This window comes from Lonchura striata, chromosome 2 (genome assembly GCF_050655825.1).
Source record: "Lonchura striata isolate lonStrDom1 chromosome 2, ASM5065582v1, whole genome shotgun sequence".
Classification (NCBI taxonomy): domain Eukaryota; kingdom Metazoa; phylum Chordata; class Aves; order Passeriformes; family Estrildidae; genus Lonchura; species Lonchura striata.
Genome location: NC_140704.1, coordinates 117,303,420 through 117,315,527, shown reverse-complemented (window position 1 = coordinate 117,315,527; position 12,108 = coordinate 117,303,420). Strand labels below are relative to the sequence as shown.

Below are 12,108 nucleotides of genomic sequence, written 5' to 3'. Positions count from 1 at the left end.
TGCAGACATATGTATTTATATGGCTTTTTTTTTTTTTTTTTTGCTTATGCATGAACTTAGGTACACACATGTGTATATTTCGTCCTGGATATGGATGAAAAGTTAGAAACCTGGCACTTTTCATGGGAATGAGATCCTTTTAATGTCTCTCTTGATTTGCTAGCTGCCAAGCTCCTTTTCTTCCCACAAAGGAGCAAGTGCAGGATTATGGCAACCTCTCTACCCCACTGCCAGCTGGCTGGAGCCTTGTATAAGGAAATTGTATTATTTCTGTTGAATTTTTTATGGACTCCTGCAGGATTCCTATGTGCTGTTTAATTCATAGTCTCTCATGGAGCAGAATCCTTCAGGGACAAAAATTTTCCTCAGTAAAACAAGTAGTTTTTTGTGGCAGGCAGGAGTGCTCTTCTCAAATGTGGACTTGATGTGTGCTCAGCACACTTCCAGGATGTGCCAATGTACCATAACTGTATTCAAATAGGGCTCAAGAAAAACTGAAAAAGGGCCACAGGGGTCCTGAAAGCTGACAATAGTAAAAGACACTCAGGTATTTCAAGATATGGACAATCAGGGAATTTCAGAAAGTTAGGAATGATCTCAGAGAATGGGAAGAAGCTGGGGGGAAACCCTGATGAGCCAGTGTCTTCAGCTTTTAGACATAAAGCCGTAAGTGTGTCATGCTTCAGAAATGCCCAGAGCCAATTTATGAAAGCTCAGCATGAGAAGAGGATATCTAAAGGAGCATCACCCCTGGTTATGCAAAAGCAAAGCCAACTTCATTATCTTTCATTTACCTCAGAAGCAAACCAAATTCCTCTATAATGCCAGAGAAAATGTTTTGCTTTGGGATTTTTTTCAGCTAGCAAATTACATAAAGTCCGACTAACATACTAACATACATAGAATCTATTTTGCACAATTCATATTTGAGAAGAGAACATGGAAAGAATCTGATTTGTCTGTATCTGTTTCAGGTATGTATTTGGTGACATTTTGACAGTGCTCCTTCTCCATAAATTATTATGTTTGAAGTGATGTTTCTCTTGTAAACACCTCTCCCTCAGTTTATAAAAGTTGTTTGCTTGGGTTTTTAAATCCTATTTTCAGATGTTCAATTCTTAATTAACTCCCCTTGTGAAAAGACCTTCATTTTCTAGGAAAATATAGTGAATATAATATTTAAACCAATACCTCAGCTTCTTCCTCTTCATATGTCAAACATATGATTTTTGTTTTTCATAATTTCCTTTCCTACCACAGCCCAATATTATTTTCTTCATGTCTACCTCATATATTCCAATTCCTTTATTCCTTCTCAATTTATTTCAGTTTATTCACTTATAAAAAAGGTGTGGAGCAGAACTTCCTTCATTCAGCCTATTCAGCCTGTTCTGTCTTTCCATTTCTTTCTCCCTGCCCTTCTAGTTTCACTCTAAGAAAAGTCTTGCTTCCTTTTCACATTCAACTTTTTGATTTCTTCTTAATCACCTCCTCCTACTCTGCATTGACTCAGACTTTCTTTTGCTCCTCTTTTAACCCTTCTGTGCCCTGCATCTTTCCTCCTCCCTGCATCACTGCTGCTCACTGCACTCACTCAACATTTTTTTTCAAATTCTGTTCTACCTCCTCCACTAGCTTGTTATCTTCCCTAGTTAAATTCTCTCCTTGACTCATTCAGTGTTATTATTGTTAATAATAATAGTAGAAAAGAAGCCTTCCATAGAAAGCAAAACAGGTCTCTACCAATGAACCTGATAATATAAAAAGAGATTATAGAGACAAAGGTGAGATGAATAGAACTGAAGAAGGGAATGGCACCTAATGGGATGATGAAGTCGTTGTTTAGTTTTCCATCATTTTGTTGTTTCAGTAATCCTTTACTGAAGGAAAATTAGGCTAGGGATTAAAGTACATGTAAAACGTACTTTAGATAGATAGCTGTTTCAGACAACCAAGTGGGAGTACTTAGACTCTGTCAGTGGAGCCATTTGTCAGAGACATCCATATTCTCCTTTCTTTTACAGTATTGTTTGCAGTATTTATTTTTCTGCCTTACAGAGCTGATACTTTGTCATACAAAGCAAAAAAAAGGTTGGTTTGTTTATTTGTTTTTACTCTAAAGTTCTCTTCAAATATTTATCAGGGCTTACATCCAAATAAGTTAAACTTACTGAAATCAGATTTAGTAAAGGTCCATATGTTGCAGGCAGGCAGTGTGGCAGGCTATCCCTAATCTTACTCTTTCTCCTCAACCAGCTAAGGGTCTTTGTCTGGTCCAAGGAGATCTGCTTATCTTAGATCCACTAGCTTCAGTAACACATTTTTCACGGTGTTTTATAAATTGTCTAAACATCACAGCTGGCAGATAAAAATTTATTTAATAGGGCTTTTTAAATTTAGAAGTGTAAGAAAGAAAGGGCTTTGGAAATATAGTCTTTGCCTAGCTTTCTGTTGGGTTTTGCATGTCTTGGTGCTGCCTACCAGGTGAGTAGGCTGCATGTGAGGAGGCCAGTGCAGTTTGCTCAGCAGCATTTTCAAATTCTTGCAATGATAATGAAATGAGAATTGTGGAAGGAGATGAGACAGTAGAGATGGAGCAGTAGTGAATACAGTCCTGGGACCATCTCCTGCTAAGGCAATTCTATCTTGACCTGGGAAGGAGAACAGAAGAACACGACATCCCTCACAGAAGTCTTTATTTCCTTTTGCTCTCCATGCACCAATGAATTGCTCTGACTTGGTCTTTTATATTTAGAAAAATTTGAGACTATCTTTAACTGTTATACATTTTTCAAAATGGTTGAAATGTCCTATGCACTGAAACATTGTTGAGATGGGCAGAGGGCACCACAGTCTCATCTGGACCACAAATGTATGAACATTATAAGACAGTAAAGCTTCTGAAAGAGGCACTCCTGCTCTCCTTTGCTACCAGCAATTCACTGACATCTCCATGGTATCTGCTTCTTCATATTCTTTCCAAGAGGAATTGTGAGCTATACAGTGGGCCTGGTGGGGGAACCAGCCATTAGAAACTAATTTAATCTCAAAATGGTTACTTGAGCCATTTCAGCTTCTATTTTTTCTAACTCAGGTTATTCTGTGACTCTGTGGTCATGGTGTGCTTCATATTAATCCTGTCCATGATGGGAAAGGATCAATAGATACTTCGGCTTTTCCTTTATTTTCTGCTCCTTTTGGTTCTTTCTATATCAGAAGTGGTCCCATTATGATAGAGAGATGACACTGGTATCAAGAGTATTGCTTGAATTGTGGAGGCCCTTCAGTGGTGAACAGAAAGAGATCCAGTGGAAGCTATTAGGTAGGCACAGCTTCACTCCCATAGGGTGTCACTGCCAGGGTTTATATCAAAAGATGCAGTAATTCAGAATAAGGAATGTACAACCTCAGCACAACTTCCAGTTTTAATATTAGTTTCAACTAGGCTGAAAATAGTCTCCAACAATACACCGTGTAATTAACACAGCTTGACTTTCTGTCAGTCAATCTTTATTCTTTTAAAAATGTCCAAGTCAATTTGGAAAAAGAACTCCACAGAAAAAAATACACAGCCACCACCACAATTCAAATTATTATTAATATGAAATAATTAAAAAGCATTAAAAGTGTTCCTGAGCTTCTTTATTAAGTTGTCATAGATCAGGGCAAAATTTAATGTTTTGCAGAGATTTTTGATGTGTTTAGTATGGTTTCTTCTTTCTTTCCTTGGTAACAAAGAACTTAGTAAATGGCTTTTTGTTTGTTAGAAATATGAGGCACCTGTAAAAAACTTGCATGAGTGAACACATTTGATATTTCAGCTGTAATGTCATATGTCATTTTAAATGAAAATAAAAAAAAAAATAGTGTGGGGGATGGATGGCTGAAAAGAGGAAGGCAGGATCAAAAAATGTATACCAAGGAGAAACTGAAGCAGTTGAAGGAACAGGTTAAATGATGTTTTAAGATTTAGGAGTAGCATGCCAGGAAGGGCAATAGAAAAGAGGACATAAAAGTCCAAACTGAAGAGAGTTAGGAAGAACTAGTTATTTTATTTTTTTCATATGATTTTGGAGCTGAAGAACTCTTCAACAGTCCAGTCTTGCAACACAGTAGAAAGGAAGCAAAATTAAATGCTTGTTCTTTTGTATCTTATCAGGAAAAAAACCCCATATGTAATTACATAATGTGTAATTTATTAGTTCCTCTTATGACTATCAAAAGCTTTAGTTGGGATCAGGGATATGGCAAGGTCCTTAAAAGCATTTCAAATGTGATGCTAACAATTATTAGTTTATTTCAGAATAAACATTTTATTTTCAGAATAAACATTTATTTCAGAAAACAGTTTATTTCTTTTATTTATATGATCTAAAGACACTTTACATAACTTTTCATAAGGTGATTTTTCTCTGCCAATGGTAGAGTTTTTACAAGATAACTTTTATCAAAGGATGGACATCTTAAGGAATAAAGAAAATCTATGATCAATTATTAATTTGAACCATTATTTAGATTAATAAGAAATCTGGGGGGTAGGAAGGGGGAGGGAGAAAATAAAGCCATTGGTCCCACTGCCCCGACTACCAGAAGAGTTCCATACCTAGAAGTAGTCTCCAAAAAATTACAATGACTATATCCAAGTGAATTTAGAATTTACAGGAACACTGTTCACCTACAGCTTTAATCCCATGTTGGCACCTGGTGAAATAGGAACTATTCCTTAGGTGTCCCTTAGATGCCTTCTCTGCCTCAGGAGGCAGAGAGGAGGAACAGATTGGTATTTTTCCCTTCCCTTTGAGTCACTGGAGATTTTTTGCAGCTGGAGACAATATGTCAAAAAGATCCATTAGTAATTTATAAAATTCTCAGCTGCTTGGCTGTGTATCATAATCACAGGTTCAGCTTTAAGTCAGTCACCAGGGCTGGAGTCATAATGACATTTTTCCTCTAGGTCAGGTAGGCAGAAGAATTCTGACATTCATAGCAAGGGGGATGATCTGCTTCCTCAGGTTGTTTTATTCTAAAAATCCTTCAAGGCCCTAAGGCTCTGGCATTGTTCTGGATATTTTTCCTGGAGTGCCTTCAGACATTATAGACTTCTGGCCTGTCACAGGCATTTTAAATTTGCTCTAGACTATTTAATAATACTGTGTCATCTGAAGTCTATAGGGGCATGTGGAGGGCATGTTTTATGCTCTGTCTGAAGTAGGTCGTTATTGCACTCTTAGAGCTTCAGGTATGTGGACCAAATGACCCAGGTGGTCTTTTACAAATTCATGTTCCTACATTAAAGAGATTCCTAGCATCAAATTTTTGTTTTCTGAGTAGGTATTTTTAGACCAGGCTCTAAGTTCTTTCTAATAAACTCGAGTCTTTTAATTAAAGTATTTCTTTTCCAAACTTAAAATCATATTCCTTATTTTTCTTCAGATTTTGTTATTCTTCCTGAGGTCTGAATTGATGATTAAAAGTACAAAATCTGATCAGCAGTCTCACCAGTAAGAAACCGTATTATTTGAGATTCTTTCTGGACATCAGCAGCATTGCTTGGCCAACTCTTTTTCAGGCAGGAATCCACCCTTAGAGAGCTTCTCTCTCTGCATGTGGCTGTGTTCTGATTGATTGTGTCACTTCAGTCTCAATGCCCATATTGGCCTGAAAAACTGAGATCAATTTTCTTTATCTCTTTCCAGTCTAAAAATCAATTCCTGCTGCAGATGTCTTACCAAATCAACACTGATGTACGTTTTATTCAAATAAACATTACCCACTAACATTTTTAGTGTAAGGCTCCTCTGAGAACCAGTTAATCCACTGAATTCAGACCATGTTAACTTTAAAAGTTCTTGTTTAAACTGTCAAGTGGCACAAAGACAAATGCTTCTTAGAAATCTTTTCCATTAAAACCATCAATATGCAGCAGGTCTGGAAAGTTTGCCATTCTGATGAGAAATCAGGCAAAAAATCAGCAAGGAATCCAGGAGACCACTGTGGAAATCTATCCTTAATGTAATAAATAATCAGAAAATATCTTTAGTGTAGGGAATGGCATCAAATGTCTTAACTTCTGCTTTGGAAGTAAAATGAACCTACGCTGGAAGACTTTTTCATTTGGGGTGATTCGTACAGTTCATTTTTTCTAAAACTTTTCAAGCCTTCTCTTTCATCATTGACACAACACTTACATCCAAATTTTCTTATTCTTTTTAAAAAATTGATTACTTCAGCAGTGGAAGTCAGTGAGCTCTAAACTCAGACCACTCTGCTGCAGCACACCTGGAGTGATTGTTTATGTTGAAGGTTGCCCTTGAATTTTTCCACACCCAAAAAACCATAGGTTCAGGTTCCCGTGATGAAGGCTCTCACTGCAAGATGAAATTACACATCTTTTTTCTGAATCAGTGACTCCATTATTTGAATGTAAATTCTTGACACTGCCTTTGTTGCCAAGCCCTGAAAATGTCAATCTCGGGTGTTGTTGACATGAAAAGTTTGGATAGCGGTCCTCATGTTGGTCAGATGGATCCCTTCAAAGAAGCCATGTCACCTGCACAGTTTTTCTGGTCACCAGTCAGCTTTTTGGTGCTGTCAGGAAGTTGTTGTCATGAATTTGCTGTCACAAGGGGCATAATGGTGAAGATGTTTTCTCTGTCAGGCAAGAGATTTAATTTAAACCTGCTGCATCTCCAAATAAATGCTTTTAGCTGCTATAATGACAGGTGTAATAAGCTGTCATTACCTCAGAAAAAGAACTTTTGTCTTTTGCAGTGCATCTGACAGAGCTGAGGATCTGGATTCAAAAGAAAAAGACTTAAACCAGTGGGACAATTTGGTATCTATTTTTGGTGTTCTGAGGTCAGATAACAGCAGGTGCCTGCAGCAGGATTCTTGTAGTGGAGCATCTGTTTGTCCTTATTAAATGTAGTTATAGCCAAAACCAAAAGGTGAAAACAAACCAAGCCACTATTGGATATTTTCTAAAAATAAGCTAAACTGTCAATCTTCAGAGTAATGGTAATAACAAGTAATTGCCTTCATACTTTCCATGTTCCAGCATTTGTGAAGAACTGCAAGCAACTCAAAGGGCCCTTTAACCAGACATATTATTTCTCAGCCCTTGAGACCAGCTGTCCTCAGCACACAGCTCTCAGGTCCTGGAAAAATCTTTCCAAGTTTTAAAATATTTTTATTTTTCTTCTTTGAAAATCTTGTAGAAGATTTTGTCCAGGGAACAATTTAAAAGGCAAGTCATGTTCATTTCTTGCTATTAAGTTCTCAATATCAGTTAGGCTAAGAGAAAAACTATTTGCATCAGAATCTTGTGAAATAACATCTATAGGCTCAGATTTTGTAGTTTATCCCATGTGCCACCTTCAGCTGAACAGTTCCAGCTGCAGACAGTCAGTTAGTGCAGTAACAAAACCTTCACTACTGAAACTGTTTCAGGAAAAATAAAGTAATATAGAACTTATTTCATAGTCCTAGAAAACTTGTCTCCTAAGTGTTCTTCTTAGATCCTCTTTGCTTCTTGCTAAATAACTTGTAGGTTAGTTTTCAGGTTATTATTTGAAGTCTCTATGTCAGAAACTTTGTTTCCAGCTTGGCCTTCCAGAGCACAAGGAAGACAAAGGGCCTGAAAAAAATGATTCATTATATTGTAATTGAAGGTGCAAAATACCCTCCAAACCTTAAAGGTGACTTCATTTTAGAATTTCTTAACAATAAGGTCAGTAAATATAATTTCAGCTTTGTAGCTAAAAATGCTTTCAATATGTTTGCAATAATAAAACTTATTCTTTAATGAGAAAGATGATAATCTTTATATGATCATCATAAAAAAAAAATCTTAAATCTTTATTGTACAGAATAACCACTGGAAGACACTATCTAAAATTCAATTAAGAACATGTCACAATTCTCTGCTGTGCTACTTCTACCAAAAATGTTCAAAAATAATATCAAGTTATGAGATGTACTAAGTTTTCATTGAAGATATAAATACAGCACACTGATTCTCACATTTCTTTTAGTGACACTGTTTTGCTTCTTTAGCTGTATGGTCTTCCCATCAGACAGTTCATTAGCATGACCTGTGCCTTAAAAGCCACTCACAGAAAACCCTATAGTTTCATAGAAACAAAGGACTGCAAAAAGTATTCAAAAGGCCATTTGATCAAGTCCTCTGCACTGAGCCTCAACAGGCACATATGTATATGGCTGTGTAAAAACTCTGACTTTAAGGAAATGCTGTGATCTGAAAACAGCTGTTATCGTCTGTTACTTATCAGAAATTACAACAGCCATCTACAGTTTACTGCCTTGGTTAATACATTCATATTTTTGAGGTGATTTCTCACTTCTTCACCTCTCCTTTAGTAACAACTCTGCATTAAATCCCTGCTCAACAAAGTCAACAGGAAAATTCCCATGAACTTCAACAGAAATAGGTTTTCTCTGTTTTTCTTCTTGATTTAGATGAGTGGCCATGGAAGTCTTTGGCTGACAGATTTACGTAGAGACAGCAAGACGCCTAAATTTTAAATCACTTTAGCCTGTCTTTTATTTGAGTGTGTGCTTTGGGAATACATTTAGATAATTTTTATATTTCAGTGTAAATCCCTAGGTAAAATGTCACTTCTAAACCCACATTTACCAATTTATCATTTAATGGATTTGTGATGAAGTGTTGAGCTTAATGGGAGAAATTAAAAGTTTTTTGCTGAGCCCTGATGACATAGATACAGTTGTCTCTGCCTTCAGTGAGGGAAAGCACTAGATCATCTCTCTGAGTCTCTGGCAGCCCTATGATATTCAACATAACTAGTTTGCTTTTAACTTCAAACAGACATACTTGTGGCTAAGGCACAGCAGAAAATAAAAAGAACATGTAGTGGGAAAAATAATGTGTTGTACCTGTTTAAGTCTGTTAGCTACAGAAAGCAAATAGCCAGACTTATTTAGGCTCACTACTAACAGGTTTTCTGTTCTAAATAAGATACTGAGTGAAGCATTAAGATAGTCTCTTTGATGTAAATCTCATGCTGAGATTCTTTCTCCATATAATGATGAAGAGAAACGCTAGAGCTACTAACAAAAGAGACAATGAGAATGGGGTTTCATCCTGCCAGAATTGCCTAGGATTAGTAAAACATCATCCTCTGGATGCAGTCTGGTCTTCCTTCTTTCAACTGCTCTCTGATGAATTCAAATATCAAAACAACTTAAAAGGAGACAAGGCTTTGCACAATAATAGAAAAGAAATCTTTTTGTTTTGTTTTTACACAAGACTTTAAGGTTCTTGAACATAGAAAGAATCTAAAAAAGCTACTTAAAACTTGTGATTAAGATGTGCTATGGTTCTAATTGGTTCTTTTCATTTTAAGGCTTGTCCCAACTCCTACAGAAGTGAATGAAAATCTTTGCAGTAACTTAAAGGGCTGATAGATCTGCCTCTCAAGCTGCTCAGCAGGGATGCACATTTTCTTGTTTTCTTGACTTCTTGATTATTCTTTTGAAAATAGCAAAAGATAACATAAAAAAGGAGAATAAATTAAGTAACCTACCTGCTTATTTTGTCTAACTTAAAACTAATTGTAATACAGTTCATTGCACTCTGGGTGGGTATAATGTCCATCCAAGGAAAGGATACAGCTCTTCCAAAGGAGAGAAACAAGTTACAGCAGACCTAAAGGAAAAGGGTAAAATTGGGTGGCTCATAACGGTAAAGGGCCTAGCTGGGTTCCAATACAAAGCTTCAAAACTCTAAATAATCAACATTTACATTAAAGAACAAAATTTAATGTCCTTAGTACTTGTAGCAGCCTTTTTATCTTAGGAACCCGCTGCGTGGGGGTGACATATTTGAGAATCTTTGCTGAAAAGGTTAGAAATTTCCAAGCTGGCAGCCCCAGGATGTTGTCCATCAAGATTACATAGCCAGCCATGCTAGTCTGCAGACTCCCTAGATCTTTTCTGGGGATGTGGGTGAGAAAAGAGGGACTATTTGCTTGCCTTTTGCAATACTGCTTTTAATCTTTATGAGCATTCTGCCATCTGCTTCAAACAGACATCCAATAAAGACTTCGGGGTTTTTATGAGCAGCAAAATTATTCTGTCTTAACAGTGCTGCATGGATTTACTTCCATTGTGACCTGCTTCTAGGGCTAGATGTAAATCTTCTAGTAATGAAGTTGGGGCAGAGGAGCTCCAGTCAAGCCAATACTTGGTAGGTTCCATAGAAAAATTCAGTTCCATTCTGTGATGTCTCTGAGGGCAAAAGAAAAGAAGAAAAAAATAATACAAACAAATGAGCAAATGGAGAGAAAAAATTGTAGTTATTTTGCAGCTGGTTAATTAATATGATGCTTTATTTCTCAGTGGATTAGTGCTCTCCTTTCTGTCTTCACTGAACTTAACCCTCCGACTGACAAAAGTAAACTCCTTATATGCACCCAATAAAGATGCAAAAGCAGGAAATAACCTAGCAAGAAAGAATGGCACCTTGCTTCAGTTATCCTGAGAATCCACAGGTCAGATCAGTGTATCTTGTGCAGTACACCGACCTCTAAAAAAAAAATCAGTGTGATAAAACCCTTTGTAAGCCTTTATTAGTTAAATATATGGTTTGATCTCTGATCTTTGTGGGATCACACCCCCAAAGGTGAGTGAGGACGGCCCAAGCAGAGGATGATGTAGGGAAGAAGCTGGTTCCCATCACCAGCAATTATAGTCCCTGTGAGATACAGCCAAAAGTGTGTGCTGCCTGAGACACCCAGAGAAGGGTATGAATGAAGGAGTTTGGGAAAATAGACAAAGTTTGTAGGGAAATGTTGTGCGCCAGACAGATTCAGAATAGTTTAAATCTCCTTCAAATCTAAACTCCCCATTTTCACATCTTATAGGACATCTCAAATCTTTTTTTCTTTTTTGTCCCACTCTTATTAAGTAAATATCTAAGTGGCAACTTATGACAAAGAGTTATATTTGCAACAAAAATACCAACAGAAAATATTGTCTGGTATGATTTGAAAAATGTTTATTGCTTTTCATTTTGTCAAGACAACCTGCAAACAATTGCTCTCTGAAAGTTGAGATTTTAATTGCTAGTTTTTGGCTGATGTATTTAGAGCTTTAGGAGGCAAGGTTTTTAAGCTGCGGGTTTAACGGTTTCATTAGGTCACTACCTTTTTTTGTGTTTTTCATTAACTGTCATTATCAAAAATTAAAAAAACTGTTTTGAAGAAGCAAACTTTTACAGGGTTCATAGTTTGTGAATTCACCTGCCAAAGACAGACTACCACTTTCCTTGACATCAAAACAGAACCAAATTTATACACACTTCAGACTTTACTCATGGCTTCTTAGTTCAATAAAAAAGAGGGGAATTAAATAGTTTCCTTGTTGTACTCCCAAGGGAATCCCGCTAAGTTAAAGCACATTTTAATCTCTTGAGCCGGCAGCTTTATTAGTAAGCGTTCCCCAATCTTCAGGGAAATCTAATTTCACAAATAGATCAGAGTCACTTCAAACGCAGCTTTCAGTTGCCATCCACCGGGGGACAAACGGGGAGGAGGAAGTTTGTCAGAAAAGACCCTCTCTGAGCCCAAGAGTGATTACCAAAGGTGTCTCCATCGACTGCCACCCACCTAAAGTCGATAGTACTCAAATGAGTACGCCGGTGTGGACTATATAAGAGAAGCGCATGGCCCTGAAGGGCGCATCCCCCATCTCCGGGCGCAGCACCGAGCGCCCCACTCCGCGCCCGGCGGAGCCTCCGCGGGGACACGGGCTCTGCCACGGCGGCACAGGACCTCGCTCCCCAGCCCGCACGCACCCAGCCGGACTCGCCTCTGCCTGAAGGTAAGCGGCCGCCAGCCGGCTCTCCGGAGGGGATCTTGGCGCAGAACGAGGTGGCGCTGCCCCGGCAGCGAACCGCGGGTCGCTCCCCGGTTCCTCCCCGGGTGCGCCCCGGCACGGCAGGGAGGGAGGGAGAGCCCGGAGCCGTCGGGGAAAGCCGGCTCCCTTGAGGCTCCGATTAACTCCTTCGCCCAAGAAGATTTGCAAGGCAGGCCAGCTAGGAAACAGTTTGTAAATAACAGAATTTCC

At 38.0% G+C, this 12,108-nt stretch overlaps 1 protein-coding gene across 3 annotated transcripts in view; it reads left to right on the top strand.

Moving 5' to 3' along the window:
- Positions 1 to 4,204: 4,204 nt before the first annotated feature.
- ALKAL1 (ALK and LTK ligand 1) overlaps positions 4,205 to 12,108 on the top strand; it is a 43,572-nt gene continuing 35,668 nt past the window's right edge. For 2 of the 3 annotated variants that reach the window (XR_014952902.1, XM_085572108.1), the window contains exon 1: positions 4,205 to 11,862. The gene's annotated coding sequence lies outside the window, so the exon portion shown is untranslated. The remainder of the gene's footprint in view (positions 11,863 to 12,108) is intronic. The other variant, XM_021555737.3, reaches the window with a different exon arrangement.